Consider the following 18,492-nt stretch of genomic DNA (forward strand, 5'->3'; position numbering starts at 1 on the left):
AACAATTGATGAATGGAGAATGAAGCAGGGGGGCCTCTTGAAAGAAGGAGGTACCCTTTCAGGTACACCTCAATCAGAGTTGCACCCAGGCCCTCTGGGCATAACGTCTGGTGCCCATTGATACGGGGTCACAACAAACCATTCCAGTCACATACAATAAAGAATTGCTCATTCTGTACCCCCTGGAAATGAGGCACAAGGTCCAGTGCGCTTTGCTATGGGTCATACCAGACAAATCCACACAATGAAATGTTGCAAATTCCATACCACCCTGAAAACAAGGAACAAAGTCTGGTGTGCATTGATTTGGGTCATACCAGACAATTCCAATCACACACACAGTCGCAAGTTCAGCAATGCCTCATGAGGTACAATAAGGCACTGGTACAGTTATGCCCACACCTCCAATTGTGGCAATCTTTGATTGGACATTGCACGCAGTGAGCATACAGTTGGCATGTTGCATGAGAGAGATGAAGCAAGATGGATGAAGTGGGCCATGATGGATCCTGCAACCGGTGAATCAGCTCACCACCAACAAGATGTTTATGCATGCTGAGTTACCAAAGATGTAGAGGCTACACATCTTAGATGTGGGAAAGAAATCTGGGACTCCACACAAGGAAATCTGGTCCAGGTACAATTCTTAGTTCCACACTGACCCCCAGCTAACAGTTGGGATCCAGTAGACAATGTGGGTACTTAAGAGGACAGCGTTCTCCAGGTGTCAAAAGTAGATGGTGTGGGTCCCTTTGATGTTTCTGAGACCTTCAAAAGAACAAAGGGCAAGCCAACAAGCCCTTGGAGAGCACACCTCATTATGACACACTGCAGCAGGTAGTCAGCCCAGGAAGGGTGCATGGTCCCTTTCAATGGCAGTAATCCTACTGGTGCACAACAGATTCCTCTACCAGTTTTCACCACACAGTTCCACATACCCACAAATGTATCTCTACTGTGCTGAAGTATGGCACCAGTAGTCAAACTGTAGTGTGCCTTTGAAGTGGGGGTGGTTCAGCCGGTCTCCATTTAAACCACAGATGCCTGCCCTAAACTTCAGTCCTGTCTGCCATGAGGCCGCAGAATGTAGATCGTAATCTTTATTGGGGCTATGAACTGGCTACTAGAGGCCAAGTGTCAAAATCTCTTATTCCAGTCTATCCAGTCAGGCCCTCAAATGGCAGAGGGCTGGAGTTTCAGTTGCATGCCCATGTTTTATAGCTGTTGCTGGGAAATACCCAGATGTGCTCCACCAGCCTCCAGTGTGGATGGGAGTCAAGCTAAAAGACACACAAAGAGTTTTAGAGCAGAGGAATGTCCACGTTCTAGGAGAGGCACTTGTAAGATAGTAATAGCAGAACCACCTTTACCACAGGAAAGGATATGTCATTGTGAATACAATGATGGGAAACAGGATGGGGCTGCTCCCCTGCATTCTACTATTGCAGTTTGAAAAAATCCCAACCATTTCCCCTTGTTAGTCACTATGGGAAGAGGAAACCTCTAGGTAGAGAAAACACATAGGTATTCCTAACTACTTGGGCAGGGATCACTCAGGTGTATCTGTCCGGCCTTTCACCTACCACCCACTTCCCCACTTAAGACATAGCATCAAGGCAAGGTGCTAAAGTGCCAGTGAAAGGTCCTCTCATCATGGATAGGGATTTAAGAGTCCAGCCTGAGCAGATGCACAATAGCGCACTAACAAACCAGCAATTGCAGGCTGGACACATGTCTAGAAACACCATAGGTGAAAGTGTGCACACTGGCCTGGAATGGCAGGCTGGATACATGTTTTAGAACATAATAGATGCAAGTGCACACACTGGCCTGCAATGGCAGACTGGGCACATGTTTAGGTGCATTCTTGGTGCAAGTTCGTAGACAGACCTGAAATGGCAGGCTGGATACATGTTTAGGCACTTGTAGCAAACAAGGGTTTCCTGTAATAAGGATAATAGTCACCCCTAGGTCAGGGAAAAGCGCTGTGTAGGTATCAACCCAGGCAGTAATAAACAGGACTTGCCCACATAATAGTGATAGGACACAACAACCCACTTCCGTAGCAAAGACAGTTTTTTTATTAAACAAAATTCGTAAAAAACCACAATAGCGATAATTTTTTTTAAAAAGGCATGTAAGAACATGCAATACATATGAGCAGTTAAATGAAATACAATGAAAAAATAATACACAACAATCACAATTTCATAAAAACATAGTATTAATTCCTGAGTCAAATGTAAATAAATATGTTGTCAACGCACAATTCGGCGACCAGCGCCTTCTTCAAGACAAACAAACTCTCAGGTTCCTAGATATAAAAACATAATTTCTAATCCAGAAGTACATTAATTTATCTCATAAAAAAGACAACAACTCATATTGTCAATCAATATAATGATCAAAACAAACACCATAATGTAACATCTTATATTAACTGTCAAAACAATACAATACAAACGAAAGAGGGTGAAAGGTTTGTGCGGCCCTAAGTAATAGGAAACTGGCACCCAAGATGGGAGAAGACTAATAAATGCATACTCCGGTGCTCATTTGAAGGGAATATCATAAAGTATAAATGCCAAAATAAGACATTAATACTGGGCTGAAAGCGAACATCTGATAGTAGTCAGGTCAAAAAAGGATATAAGTGAGTTTGTTAAAGGTAAAGAGAGTACAGGGAGAGTGCAACAGTCACTATTCACTTGTCTCTCAATGTATTATAGCTACTCATTTTCAATCGATTATTTGTGCTGGTGTATATCTGGCACACATTCATGTTCATAATCATGATTGCTTCTTAACAGACTGTACTGACTGCTACATACAGTATATTGATCTAATAACCTACCTATAGGTTCAAATGATAACAGACAGGTACAGATATACTTACTTACAAACTGGTACATGCACACAATATATATTGTTGTCACAACTCCTCACATTAGGGGAAAAGCTCTAAAAAATGAGAAAGCCGCTATTAGGTTAAAGTAACATAAGGTGTTAACGCAGAGGGCGGCAATTTATTCACTGCGGCAGTCGAGGAGAAAACAATGACTCCTAGCTTGTTTCTAAGGCTAATTTGTTTGACAGACTTATCTAATAAAGCTTGCAATGCCTCGCATTTCCTGTAGTAACATAAAAGAGCACATTGCTAATCAAAGGCATGTCTGAACGAACAGGAATGGCAGACTTACGCGGCGTTTTCAGTTGATGCGTGTTAATAATTCAACATTGGTGGTTCATAAATGAGAACAGGATATTCTTTATGGATTATAAGATCTCTAAGGGGCTGTTGGACAGGCCTCATGAAGGGCTCGCTCCCTCCCCGCATGACAAGGCCCGGGCACCGGCTCTCCAGGTGCTACCCACAGAAGCAACCCGCAAACCGTCCCCTACGGGACTCCTGCTCCCGGACATCTCTGTATCACTGGCCCGGGCCACTGTCAGCACCATTGCCCGGCCCGGCCGCCATCTTGGACACTGCACCACGAGGCCGCGTGGCCTCAGCTCGACCCTAACCCTGGGCCTGGCCAGGCCCCGACATCCCGGCACCACCATCCACCCAGGAGGTGAACGGACCACTTGGCAGGTCAATGGGAGAAAGGAGGGTCGATGGCTCTCCCCCGCCAGGTGCCGATCGCCCCCAGCCTCCCCGGGCGCTGGCTCCACCCCCCCTGCTGGGTGTCTGGACTCCCTCATCCCGGACCTCCTGACCTCCAAGTGCGAGGGTCCGGACATCAAAGGGCGCCAGACCTATAACTGGGGCAGCTCCAGAGCAGGAATGCAGTTGTATCCTGGAGTCGAGAGACACCGTGAAGAACTCATCCTTGACGGACTGCTGGCGCTGCCGCAGCCCTGCCTTGTGAACTGTCGTCCTGCCTGCTGGCGCTGCCGCGGCCTTCTGCAACCTTCATCCTCGTTGGACCTGCTGGTGCTGCCGCGGCCTTCTTGCAACCTTCGTCCTCGTCGGGACCTGCTGGCGCTGCCGCGGCCCGTTCCTACCTACGACCACCTCGGGACCTGCTGGCGCTGCCGTGGCCCGTCCTTCTCTAACGCCGAGCTCGAGGATTGTGAGCTACCATCATCGCATCGCAGTACCAGATTGGTAACAAAGACTGTCCCGCTACCCCTTTTCCTGATAAGAGACTAGAATTGAGAGGATCCTCGTGTCCTGATCTCATTGTACCGTACTACTGTACTTCAAGAATTGCCTATAAAGAACGTTAACCTTATCCTTGTGTGGTGTCCATCTGTGGGGGGGGAAGTTACTTGTCTGTACGATCGCTGGAGACGGCCCTCACCGGAGGCCTCTCCCCTTGTCCTCGGCCGACCCTCCCGGTCCCCGTCTAACATTGGTGGCAGCGGTGGGATCCGAACCAGCGCGTAATCGTACAGAAAGTAACTCACCCCACGACTAAACCACAATGTCGACCAAAGAGAGCGGATCTACAGAGAAATTCCAAATGGAAAAACTGGAGGAGTACAGCCATCAAGAACTAAAACAATTTTGTATGGAACTGGGCATTGCTACCACCGGTCTGAGTACAAAAGATGACTTTAAACACGCCCTAGAATCGTGGGCAGAAGCAAATGCCGCTGGACCCCGGGACCAAAACATCGAAGCACCGGAAACGAGCACCGCTCCGTCCGAAGAGAGGAGAGCGGGAAGAGATCCAAGAAAGAGAAAAAAACAGATTACACGAATTAGAGTTGGCACGGCTCAAGTTGGACGGAGAACTAAAACTAGCGGATCAAAAGTTGAACCTAGAACACTTACGGCTCCGAGAAGAGCGGGAAGAAAAGCAAAGAAAAAGAGAGCTCGAAGAAAAAAGACTGGCATAAGAACACGAGCGCAAGCTAGCAGAGATAGAACTACGGAAGCAGAACAAAGACCTGGGGGTGCCCGAGCAACCGCGCACCCCAGGAGCTACAGAACCAAAGGTCCACATCCCCAAAGATGTCGTCCGAGAATATTTCCGATACGACGATATACAACAGTGGTTCAAGGCCTACGAGATCGCCATAACCTCCCACCGGATCGATCGAAGTGACTGGGGAGCCGGTCTATGGGGGAGGTTCGTCAATGAAGGCCGCGATGCCCTGCTACAGCTCCCGGACCATCAAATGATGTCCTATGACCACATGAAGGCCGCCCTCCTCACTTGATATGGGCTTACACCCGAAATGTACCGCCAGAGGTTCCGTGACTGCACCCGAATCCCGGGTACAACTTGGGTGGAATATGTGAACTATTCCAGCCGAGCCTTCGAGGGATGGATCAAGGGAAGCCACGTAACGACCTACGAGCAGCTCTTCAACCTCATTGTGTGGGAGCACCTCTCCAACAACTGCTTCGTCGAGCTCAGGCAGCACCTCCCCGACAGTAAATTGACTGATCCACGGCAGCTCGCCGCCGAGGCTGACTGATGGGAGAGCACCCGAGTGGGCCGGAGTGGGCCAAACGAACAGAACAGAAACAACCAAGGTCATCACCGTCCCCGAGGAGGAGGAGGAGGCCAGGGCCGGGGCAGAGATGCCGTCCCGGCCACTCCCGCTACCAGCACCCCGCCCCCGGCCGGCCAGGGCAACCCCCCGATGCGCCCGGGGTTCCGAGCCAATGTCACTTGTCACCGATGCCAGCGAGTCGGCCACTACGCCAGTGACCCGAACTGCCCCAAGAACCAGACTCCCGGGCCCCGCCAGGTAGCTGCCGCCGCCCTAGGAGAAGGGCAAGTCTCCGAAGAGCATGAAGAATACGAACAGGAGCAACCAGAGTGGGAACCGGCCGCCATGGTCCTGGCGTGCCTAGGGGGAAGAGACATGATCCCGCGGGCTCCCCTGCCCGCCAACACCAGAAAATACAGCCAGTGGGTGAACATAAATGGGCGCAAGGCTGAAGCCCAGCATGACAGGGGGGCCAGTGTGACGGCCGTCGGCTGTCACCTGGTGACCCCGGAACAAATCCTGCCGAACGTCCTCTGCCCCGTCCGTTCAGCCGACAATTCTGAAAGCCTGTGTCGGATGGCCTGCGTCCCCTTCGAATGGGGAGGAGTATCCGGCATGTTGAAGGTGACTGTCCGCGATGATGCCCCCGTGGACTGTCTCCTGGGGAACGATCTCGAGAGTTCCCCGTGGGCCGTCGTGGAAAGAAGAGAGCACCTGGGGATGTTGGGCCTCCCGGACTGGGCATGCGTAACCACCCGGTCCATGGCCGCCCGCACCATCCCCAGACCTGAAGAACCCGAATGGCCAGCACCTCCTCCCCCGATCGCTCCAGTGGGAGACGCCGACCATACCGACCCCCGGGAACAAACCCAGGAAGGGCTCGCTCAGCCCCAAGACCTTCCAGATCTGGCTCAGTGGCGTCAAGAAGGGGGACCCACCCAGGAACAATTCCGTCAAGAGCAAAAGACCTGTCCCTCCCTCGAGGGACTACGACAGCAAGCCCTCGCCCAGAGCGCGGGAGATCCCGCCGGGGCCCACTGGATCTATTGGGACAATGACCTGTTGTACAGCGAACAAAGAATCGCAGAGTTGGGAGCCGGTCGAGTGTTGGTGGTGCCCCTCCGCTTTAGAGTCTTCCTGTTGAATTTGGCACACGGTGTCCCCCTGGCTGGACACTTGGGACAGGACAAAACTTACAACCGCCTGGTGACCCACTTTTAGTGGCCAAAAATGAGAAATGACGTCCTCAACCACTGCCGGTCCTGCCCCACTTGCCAGGCCAGCGGGAAGAGCGGCCGCAAACTCAAGGCACCCCTGCAACCATTCCCGGTTGTTACCACCCCGTTCGAAAAGGTGGGAATAGATATTGTGGGGCCCCTGGACCCCCGAACAGCACAAGGGCATCGATTCATCCTGGTCTTGGTGGACCACGCCACCCGCTATCCCGAGGCCATTCCCCTTCGAACTGTAACAGCACCAGTGGTCGGCCGAGCCTTAATGGGGATCTTCTCCCGAGTGGGCTTCCCCCGGGAAGTCGTCAGCGACAGGGGCACGAACTTCATTTCAAAGTATATGAAATCCCTCTGGCAGCAGTGCGGGGTCACCTACCGATTCACAACCCCCTATCACCCACAAGGAAACGGACTGGTTGAGCGGTTCAACCGCACACTCAAGGGAATGATTATGGGATTGGAAGAGCCCCTACGCCGCCAGTGGGATGTGCTACTCCCGTGCCTCCTCTTCGCCTACCGAGAAGTCCCCCAGAAGTCCCTCGGCTTCAGCCCCTTCGAACTCCTGTACGGACACCCCGTTCGAGGGCCCCTCAGCCTAGTCAAAGAAGGTTGGGAAATGGCCCCTCTGAAAACCCCTCCAGACGTCTACAAGTACCTCCTGACCCTCCGCAACCAGACCAGACGATTCAGAGAGATCGCCAAAGCCAATCTTGAGGCCAGTCAGGAGGACATGAAGAAGTGGTACGATCAAAATGCCTCCTCCATCGAGTTCGAACCTGGCCAGCAAGTATGGGTGATGTCCCCCATCGAACCTTGTGCCTTGCAAGACAAATGGACGGGGCCCTTCAAAGTGGTCGAGCGCAAGAGCCCCGTCACCTATCTCATCGACATGGAATCACCCCGGAACCCCCTACGGGTCCTCCACGCCAACCGACTCAAACCCCACTTTGTGCGCTCGGAGCTCAGCCTGCTGATGGCTACAGACAGTGGAGCGGAAGAAGACTCCGAGCCCCTCCCTGACCTACTGAGGACCCGTGAGAAAGATGGTTCAGTGGACGGGGTCCGACTCTCCGATGCCCTGACCCCGGAGCAGCGCCAAGACTGTCGGGCCCTCCTGCTGCAATTTGCGACCCTATTTTCCCTCACCCCCGGGGTCACCCCCTGGTGCCTGCACGACGTGGACACTGGGGACAGCCCCCCTATCCTACATCGGGCGTACCGCGTACCAGACCGGGTACGTGCCTGCATCCAGGAAGAAGTATCAAAAATGCTCACACTCGGACTCATCGAGCCCTCGGACAGCCCCTGGGCCAGCCCAGTCGTGCTGGTCCCCAAAGCTGCTGCCCCAGGCACCACCCCTGAGCTCTGATTCTGCGTCGACTATCGGGGCCTGAACGCTGTCACCCGAACCAACGCTCACCCCATTCCCCGAGCAGATGAACTGGTCGACCGCATGGGGGCTGCCCGCTACCTCAGCATCTTCGACCTGACAGCGGGCTACTGGCAGATTGGCCTCACCCCCAGGGCCCAAGAACGATCCGCTTTCTCCACCCCAGATGGACACTACCATTTCAAAGTGATGCCATTCGGCATGAAAAATGCTCCAGCCACTTTTCAACGACTTGTGAACCAGGTATTGGCGGGCCTCGAAGAGTTCAGTGCCGCCTACCTGGACGATATCGCGGTATACAGCCGCCACTGGTCAGACCACCTCCGCCACCTCCGAGAGGTCCTGCAGGCCCTCCAACAGGCCGGCCTCACAATCAAGGCCAGCAAATGCCAGATTGGCCAGGGGTCCGTGACCTACCTCGGACACCAAGTGGGAAGCGGTCTGGTGGCCCCCCTCCAGCTCAAGATGGCTGCCATACAGTCCTGGCAACCCCCCGTAACGCAAACCGAGGTCCGAGCCTTCTTGGGGCTCACCGGATACTACCAATGGTTTGTGAAGGACTATGGCAGCATTGTGGGGCCCCTCACAGAGCTCACATCCAAGAAGCACCCAAAAATGGTCAACTGGACTCCAGACTGACAAGCGGCCTTCGAGAAGCTGAAGGCCGCCATGTGCACCGCCCCTGTGCTCCAGGCTCCCGACTACAGCCGGGAGTTCCTCGTCCAGGCTGATGCCTCCGACCATGGCATAGGGGCCGTCCTCTCCCAACTGAACCCCGATGGAGTTGACCAACCAGTGGCCTTCATCAGCAGACGCCTACTGGCCCGAGAACAGCGCTGGAGCACCATTGAGAGGGAGGCCTTCGCAGTAGTGTGGGCCCTCAAGAAGCTCCGGCCCTACCTATTCGGTACCCACTTTCGGGTGCAAACAGATCATCGCCCCCTGCAATGGCTAATGCAGATGCGGGGGGAAATCCCAAACTATTGCGATGGTCCATCTCCCTGCAGGGGATGGACTTCACTGTGGAGCATCGACCTGGCCAGGATCATGCCAACGCAGATGGCCTGTCCCCAAGAGGATGGGTGACTCTCCCCGCCTTCAGCTGGGGGGGACGCATGTTGGACAGGCCTCATGAAGGGCTCGCTCCCTCCCCGCATGACAAGGCCCGGGCACCGGCTCTCCAGGTGCTACCCACAGAAGCAACCCGCAAACCGTCCCCTACGGGACTCCTGCTCCCGGACATCTCTGTATCACTGGCCCGGGCCACTGTCAGCACCATTGCCCGGCCCGGCCGCCATCTTGGACACTGCACCACGAGGCCGCGTGGCCTCAGCTCGACCCTAACCCTGGGCCTGGCCAGGCCCCGACATCCCGGCACCACCATCCACCCAGGAGGTGAACGGACCACTTGGCAGGTCAATGGGAGAAAGGAGGGTCGATGGCTCTCCCCCGCCAGGTGCCGATCGCCTCCAGCCTCCCCGGGTGCTGGCTCCACCCCCTGCTGGGTGTCTGGACTCCCTCATCCCGGACCTCCCGACCTCCAAGTGCGAGGGTCTGGACATCAAAGGGCGCCAGACCTATAACTGGGGCAGCTCCAGAGCAGGAAGGCAGTTGTATCCTGGAGTCGAGAGACACCGTGAAGAACTCATCCTTGACGGACTGCTGGCGCTGCCGCAGCCCTGCCTTGTGAACTGTCGTCCTGCCTGTTGGCGCTGCCGCGGCCTTCTGCAACCTTCATCCTCGTTGGACCTGCTGGCGCTGCCGCGGCCTTCTTGCAACCTTCGTCCTCGTCGGGACCTGCTGGTGCTGCCGCGGCCCGTTCCTACCTACGACCACCTCGGGACCTGCTGGCGCTGCCGCGGCCCGTCCTTCTCTAACGCCGAGCTCGAGGATTGTGAGCTACCATCATCGCATCGCAGTACCAGATTGGTAACAAAGACTGTCCCGCTACCCCTGTTCCTGATAAGAGACTAGAATTGAGAGGATCCGAGTGTCCTGATCTCATTGTACCGTACTGAAGGACTGGGTTTTTCTAAGACCCAGCGGTGCCAGGGGACAACACCTGAAACATTCGTGGGTAACCTGTTCCGGCGTACAAATGACAGAGACACGGGACACTTCCTTCGGCGTCAAAGATTCGAGGTTTATTACTACAGGGAACACAGAAGTCACGAGAAGTACATAACGTAGGTTCGCGGAGCCTGATTCAAAGTGCTACTGTGGGTCGCTCATTTTATACACATTTCTCTCATAGGTTAACATGATACACAAAGGTTTACAACTTGGTTCCCATCATAAACACCAAAAGAGGTTGCTTTCATGTATTCAGGGCCCGGAACATAAGTACGGAAACATTTGGTGGTTCCCAGCTGTAAAAACCCATCTTCCCACCATTAGTACATTCCAATCAGCTAGTACATTCCAATCAGCAGATCGAAAGAAGGAACAGAAACAGGTGCAGAGGAAGGCAGAAACAGTGGGGAGATCGGAAAGGGTGTAAAAGGGGTGGTATCGGGAAACACGAGCTGCAAGCATCAAAGGGACGTGCCTAATGAGATGCACGGCTAAGACAATAGACAGGCACGGCAAGATGAGCCTCGAGTGGGGCCATCTGCCTTACAGTATCATCCCCCTCATCATAAAGACTCTTTCAAAGGAAACGTGTCTTCCGCAAGAGTCTTGGGAATCCCAGGGTCGCAAAGCGGACAGCGTCCGTTCGCTGGCTACTTGAGGGCAAGAGACAAAATGGATGCCGCATCTAAGATGGAACCCGTGGGTACAGATATAGAAACCCACGAAACAAACGAACGGTTTAGGTTAGCACAGCGAAACTGCGTACACCCACTAAACTCGTCATTTGCGGTTCATAGATACCAGACTCGACCATATTCGTGCGAGTCGAAAACACCACTTACGATCGTCACGGAACCTCAGACGCTCCTTTTGCCCTCATGTAGGCAAGCACTAGTCAGAATCATATTCGATATTCATCAGACCATCTAGATGTTGTTGCAACATAATTCTATCCATCTGAGCTCCTTTGGTAACAGGCGGCTGTCTGATACACGTCGTAGCACAGAGGCCACATAAGGCAGGACCACACTGCACACAAAGGCAACACGTGAACAGAAATGCTACAACGACTCCGATGATCATCAGAATCTTCCAACCCCAAGTCGACATTAGGCCCCAAAACCACCCAAGTAGCGTCCAATCCCCTACGTCCACGTGTATGGACTCAGAGATCTTATGCAACTTTGAGATGGCTTGATAGACAGTCGGAGCGTTATCTGGAATGAGAATACAGCAGCTCGAATGGATCACCTTACATACTCCACCTCGATCTGCTAAAACAACGTCTAAAACCATACGGTTTTGTAACGTCATGAGCCTATCCGCGTGAAGTTCTGCGGTGATATTACCAAGGGCACTGGCAGTGATATTAGCTGTCGATTCCACTACTCGGGTCAACTGTCTCAGGTTCCTACTATTGACCATAGGCCCCCAAAACGGAAAGAAACCCTTGAAAAAGTCTCCTGCCTCTTGACCGGCAGTGTCCTCTTTGCTAATCACGCCCCTCACAACTCTAGTCTTGTGGTAATCTGCATCTACGGTGAACGTCGGAGGCAACAAATTTGCAATATAACATGTGCCCGCAAAGTCGGAGGGCAACCACGTATACGCACGATCATGGCAGACAAAGTACCTACCCTTGGCAGTCAGAAACACAGGGGACGAGAGCATCGGCAAGACATATGTCTCGGAGCAAGCACTCTCTCCAAGATGAGCTCTCGGTCTTCGGCCACGACCTTTTAGACAGAAATTACCAAGGTGGGGTACAATCCATATCGGAGACGAGCTTCTAAGCTGTCTTTCACCCATGAGCGCACTATACTCAGCCTCACTCAGGTCCCTATAGGCTCGCACCTCCTCCTCTGGGATGAGCGACGGCTCATAGATATCCCTATCTAAATCAGCGATCGCTATAGCCAAAGGCTTGTGATACGGACCAGGACCAAAGTGGGGAGGACGTGGCTCTCGATTGGGGTAGGAATCTAGTGCACTTCGAAACATTGTTTGAAATGCTCGAGCTGAACCCTGGGAACTATAAGGAAGGAATTCCTTTATCCGTGGTATGCGGCATTAACCCACACACCCAACAATTAGTAGTATTAACCACTAACTGATGCTGATGTAGGAGCTGAATGAAGGAATTATTTCTGAATTCTGCACGTCTAGCCTGCTCGGGTTGGGGTAGAATATGGAAGGAATGAGGGGACACAGTGGTGGTAGATTTAGGTTCAGAAGTAGGAGTAGGTATGGCAGAAGGTAAGAAGTACTGTATCATATAATACACCCCAACCGCCAACAGTTAGAAACAGAAGGAACACCTGAAACATGAAGCATTTTGTTCGAGTAATTTGTTGGAGTTTGAATCTTTGCGCCTGAGCTTTTTCCAAATCCACAAGCTTTGAAAATGCCATCCTCTAAAACCGTCCGCAACGTTTCTTGACGCACTTCGTTCTGTGTAGCAGTAGTCAATCCCTAGGAGTTCCCAGGAACCGACGGTCTTCGACCTAGTGTCAAGACCTACTAACCAGAAGGAAGTACACGCGCTGCCCTACGGTACACCTGGATGCAAGGTATCTTAATTCACAAATATGTACAAAGTCTCTAAGCTGTGGAAGTAAAAACACAGATGTGGAAAAAAACTCAATGTTTACAAAATCACAGTTATACGAGTGTTTAGACTGATCGTGGCAATGGGGTAACGTAGATGTCGAGGAACAAAAGCAAATTTTATTTGTCCTTGGTATTAGATCGCAAAAAGTATCGGCTCTTTCCAGGACGTGTCTGTTCGTCAAACAATGGATCTGATGAGGGAACAGAGTTCTGTTGATCAGTCAATTGTTCAGATCTTGAGCTTTGTGGTGACAAATGTTCAACAATGTCGTTCTGCTGCACTGAGGATTCTCCGACAGGTTGGGCGTCGCTAAAAGGTACGAAGGTCTGCAATCTTTCCGTTTCAGACGAAGCAATGCCTTTCCTCACCCACGAGTCCGCTGCTAAAGGTATAGGTACCTTTTTGGTGTGGGTGGCATGCACCCAGTTCTTCCGGCCCTCCAGGCGGACAGCAGTTCTCGTGGCAAGGAGGACTTGGTAGGGTCCAGTAAAACGAGGCTCGAGATTTCGTTTTCTTCCAAAATTCCTCGTCACCACCCAGTCTCCGGGCTGGAGCTGATGGCCTGGACCCTCCGTCTGCGTCGGCAGTGCTTCAAAGACCTGTTGGTGAATTAACCTCTGTTTAGCAGTCAGATCATGAAGATAATCAATCAACATTGGATATTCAAGATCAGAAAACACACTCGGTCTAGGGACCCCCCAAACATTCGCAGGACGGCCGAACACTATTTCATAGGGACTGAGCCCTACTCGGGAGTGTACAGTCGCCCTTGTTGACAACAAAGCTAAAGGCAAAGCGTCGGGCCACGAAAGACCAGTCGTAGCCTGAATCTTCGCTAGTTTGAGTTTAAGGGTGCCATTATACCCTTCAACTAAACCCGCTGACTGGGGATGGTTGGCGCTATGGAATTTTTGAGTAATTCCAAGGCCCTTACACACACTCTTCATCACACTCCCTACAAACTCACTTCCGTTATCAGACCATACAATCTGTGGCATTCCATACCGAGGAAAGTATTCCTTCAGTAGGATTTTCGCAGTGGACAGAGCTGTATTGTCTTTGAGAGGGTAGGCTTCAATCCATCGGGAGAATGCGCAAACCACAACTAAAACGTATTTCAGGTTATTGCATCGCTCCATATGGATGAAGTCTAGCTGAATCACTTCAAAGGGACATGAAGGGGGAGCAAAATGGCCAGGAGGTGTAGGGGTTCCCTTACCAGGATTGTACATCATACAATTTTGCCACTCGCAAAACCGACTGTGTTTGTTCCAAGCCCTACCAGACTCGTTTCCGCTACAGGAGTAGCCCATCCACGTCTATCAGCGCTGCCGTCCGGCTGGGAAGCCTTAGAAGACCTCGTGGCCGCAGAGGAGGGTGAGGCGCTGGCCCCGGGACTGCGAGGACCAGCAAACAACAGCTCCAGCTGGTCCTCTTCCCGCGTGAGCCGCGCCCCCTCCCAGTGCCACGCCCCCAACCAAGCGCGATAACTTCTCGCGGCACCCGCTGCGCGGGTGCCACTCGCAAAACAGACTGTGTTTGTTCCAAGCCCTACCAGACTCGTTTCCGCTACAGGAGTAGCCCATCCACGTCTATCAGCGCTGCCGTCCGGCTAGGAAGCCTTAGAAGACCTCGTGGCCGCAGAGGAGGGTGAGGCGCTGGCCCCGGGACTGCGAGGACCAGCAAACAACAGCTCCAGCTGGTCCTCTTCCCGCGTGAGCCGCGCCCCCTCCCAGTGCCAAGCCCCCAACCAAGCGCGATAACTTCTCGCGGCACCCGCTGCGCGGGTGCCACTCGCAAAACAGACTGTGTTTGTTCCAAGCCCTACCAGACTCGTTTACGCTACAGGAGTAGCCCATCCACGTCTATCAGCGCTGCCGTCCGGCTGGGAAGCCTTAGAAGACCTCGTGGCCGCAGAGGAGGGTGAGGCGCTGGCCCCGGGACTGCGAGGACCAGCAAACAACAGCTCCAGCTGGTCCTCTTCCCGCGTGAGCCGCGCCCCCTCCCAGTGCCACGCCCCCACAATCAATCACAACGTAAAAGCGACCCCAGCAACGCGCATCGCGGGACGCGCGTGGGGCATAGTCCTGGGCGAAGACCGGGCAAAGAGCGGGCCGTTTGAGGCCGTTCGAGGCCCGGCGAGACCGAGAGACCGGACAGGGCCCTATCCTCTGTAAGTTACTTTTCAAACCCTTCTTCACATTTACTATCTAAGTAATATCCATTCAAACCACGGGAACAAACATCCATTATATCATCCCATAGTACTGTAAGATGGTAGCCACAAGAGGGACAAAACAAAAAACACTAGCTCCAGGGAGCGTCGGGAAGTTACTGGGACCCATGGACGATTTCCTTGCAAAGGCAAATTCGTTCATCGATCAAAGTATTACCCTCATGGAAAAAAGAGTCTCTCTGGATCTAGACTTTGCCAAGCGATCCTCCCTGGGTAACCTTGCTGAAGCTAGAACCCCCGTCCCGACGGCAAACAAAAAAGCACCAGGTACTGTAAATGAAGGTCGACGCAGCCTTCCAAACAACGTAGATCTATCCATATCTGACCTTGCTGATTCCCTGTTAGGCTCAGAATTAGAAAAAAACCCTGATTTACCACCCCAATCCCCTACCAAGATATCTTCCCTGGAAGATATACAAGCAAGAGGAAGGAGAGAAGGAGCGATTAGTAAAAATAAGCTTTCTCAAAATAATCCTACTACATCTAAAACCGCTCCTCCCCCGACCACTTCTCAGGTTTTACCAACTTCGCCACCAATTACCTTACTACCACCACAGCAAGAACTCGCTACTGTAATAGCTCACCATGACCAACAGGAAGGCTCTATTCCTATCCTATTGGACTCACCATCGCAACCATACACAAAGGGCCTGGAAGATCAAGATAACTCTATACTCATAGATAAGATAACAGAAATTTTCAAACAATTACTACGACCTGTAGAACTCAAGTTAACAAAGATAGAAACACAGATTTCGAAGCTCATCTCGTCCTCACAACATTCCCAGGGGCCTCCCCCAAAGAAGAAAGGGAGCGCAAACCCTCCTGACAACGCTCCCTTAAATTCTTTGGGTACCAGCGCAAAACCCTCTACTCCTCACACAACTACACCACAAACAGTAGTATCCACTGTTCCTCCTCCCATCCCAATACCTCCAGCTACCTTGACCCAAAGTACACCAAACCCTACCACTGCAGGTCCGACTACAACAAAACAAACTAAAACTAAACCACCCACAACCACTCGGCCACAACCAGCCCCAAGAAAAACAGTTCCCCCCAAAACCCCATTACACAACTCTTCTACCCAACCAGCCCAAAGAAACACCCTAAAAGAGATAGGAGAAGCTAGAGCCCACAAGGAGCTTCCCCCTGAGGACGCCCCTTATGTAGCAGTCATGATTGGAGTAATCGAACTACCTCAAAATACGGCAGAACCGCCATGGTCCCTAAAAAACAAAGTTCACCATTGGTTGCAGACAAATCGCCCCATGCCACCAAATTGCCATGGCAGGATCTCCTCACTCTTTAGGACTCCGTGGGTGGGGAAAGGTAGCAAACAATACCCCGGGGACTGCATTATTATTACCTTTGAGGACCCCTGGGTGGTAGACTATATTACCTCTTGGGAACAACCAAATCCAAAGGGAAGCATAAGAATTAAACCCCTTTCATTCTTTTACCCCTTCATCCAAACCTCAAATAGAAATTTCTTCGAGGACCCCGCTTTCCCCTGGGTCGAACCACCTCAGCGTCAACTAACTTTTCCCGACAACAGACAATACGGCACCTCTCGCTTTAGAGAGCAGGAAAATCATTGGCAACCAGTCAATCCAAGCCAGCAGGGAGAAAACTGGGGAGAATGGGGATACCAACAACAGAGGAGGACCCGCAAAGCTCCACCTAGATGGGATCCCTGGTATAACATCCCAACAACAAATAGATACAGTCCCCTAGAAATGGTGGATTGACCATCAAGGGATCTAGAACAAAGCACCCCAAACTCGCCATACTCCCCCCCCCTAAGCAACAACATTGTCATAACTTCACCAACCCCAGCTCTGAAAGACAACCCCCACAAAATATCTTTCTTGTTATGGAACGTGGCGGGTCTCCGAACTAAGATCGATGATCCTGGGGCAGTCAATTTCCTAGAGCGAGGAAAAATAATCTGCCTGCAAGAGACTTGGGCAACCTCAGAGCTACACTTATTAGGGTATAAAACCTACTTCTCACCTGCTACTCAAAGCCCAATAGGCAGACCCAAAGGAGGCCTAGCAATCTACATTGCCAACACTCTCTCCCATCTAAAAGTGTCTAATCTTTTCACTGATTCTAACTGCCAGATACTTTCTGTCTCCTTTGCAAACGAAGACACCATTACTCTTGTTAACTCATATAACAATCTAACGGAGAATGACTTCCTCACCTTCGTTGATAACATGCAGGAGAGACTAAGATCCCCCCAACATCGGGAGACTAATTCCAAAACGATTCACCTTATCTGGGGAGGTGATTTCAATACACATCCGTGCCCACTGGCAGATACTCAATGTTGCGGATTTGTAGACGACAACGATGTCCCACTTGCACATTTCGTCCACAATAAATCCGGCAACGCTCTGAATAACACCCTCTCAGAGTTTGACTTATTCATCTCTAATTCTCCGAAGGCTGAGAAAAACCAGTTTAATCCAACCTATGTAGCTAGAGGCCACCAGACAACAGTGGACTATATCCTGCTGTCCCACAGTCTTGCTGCAAAAGTTACAGATCACCAAGTAATCGACAATACACTAAGTGATCATTATGCATTAAAGATTGAACTTCACCTATCGGAATATAAATCCAAGGTCATGGATATCGCAGCTGCCCTCACTCAAGATAGCCTGCAACTGCGTAAACATAATGGCTATTCCACAAAATGGGAAAAGATTGACCCACAAAAATTTACAAAACAACTAGTTAATCAGGCATACCCATATATCATCAACTGCCTGGACCCAGCTCTAAACCATTCCGAGGTCCTGCAGAACTTCACAGAAATTTTGACACTAGCCAAGAGACTACTCACGGGGTAAATAACTAATAAACACACAGAAAGGAAAGGTTGGTTCAACCACAACTGCACGAGAGCTCTAACAGACCTAAAATCTGCTCTCCATAAAAAACCAAGGGATGTGGGCCATATTCAACTCCTGAGAAGAAAATATAATCTGGAACGTAAATTAAAATTACAACAAATGAAAGAGAAACTCTGGAATGACCTAGATAAGAGCTCTCTATCAAAAAACAGCAAGGACTTCTGGAGAACGATCAGATCCCCTTCCTTCTCGGACAACAACTCTCCCAAGATAGAGGTGGCTATAGATGAGGGAACTTGGATAGCTCACTTTGAACAAATATTCAAAGACCAAGGAATCATAGACCATCCACCTCATCACCACAATGAAGTACAATACCCAATTTCAATATCTTTCGACATCTCCGAAATCCTGGCGGCTTTGGATAAAAGCAAAACAGGAAAAGCCCCGGGTCCGGACGGCGTGCCTGTGGACCTTTTCAAATGCAACCAGGAGCTTTGGGCACCTATCTTAACGAGAGTATGCACAGCAGCAGCTAGCGAGGGCATTTTGGACTCCTGGACTAGATCAATCATGGTCCCCATTTTTAAGAAAGGGGACCGACAGGACCCAAAATGCTATCGTCCCATATCCCT

The sequence above is a fragment of the Lissotriton vulgaris genome, chromosome 1_1, assembly GCF_964263255.1.
Source record: "Lissotriton vulgaris chromosome 1_1, aLisVul1.2, whole genome shotgun sequence".
Lineage (NCBI taxonomy): Eukaryota > Metazoa > Chordata > Amphibia > Caudata > Salamandridae > Lissotriton > Lissotriton vulgaris.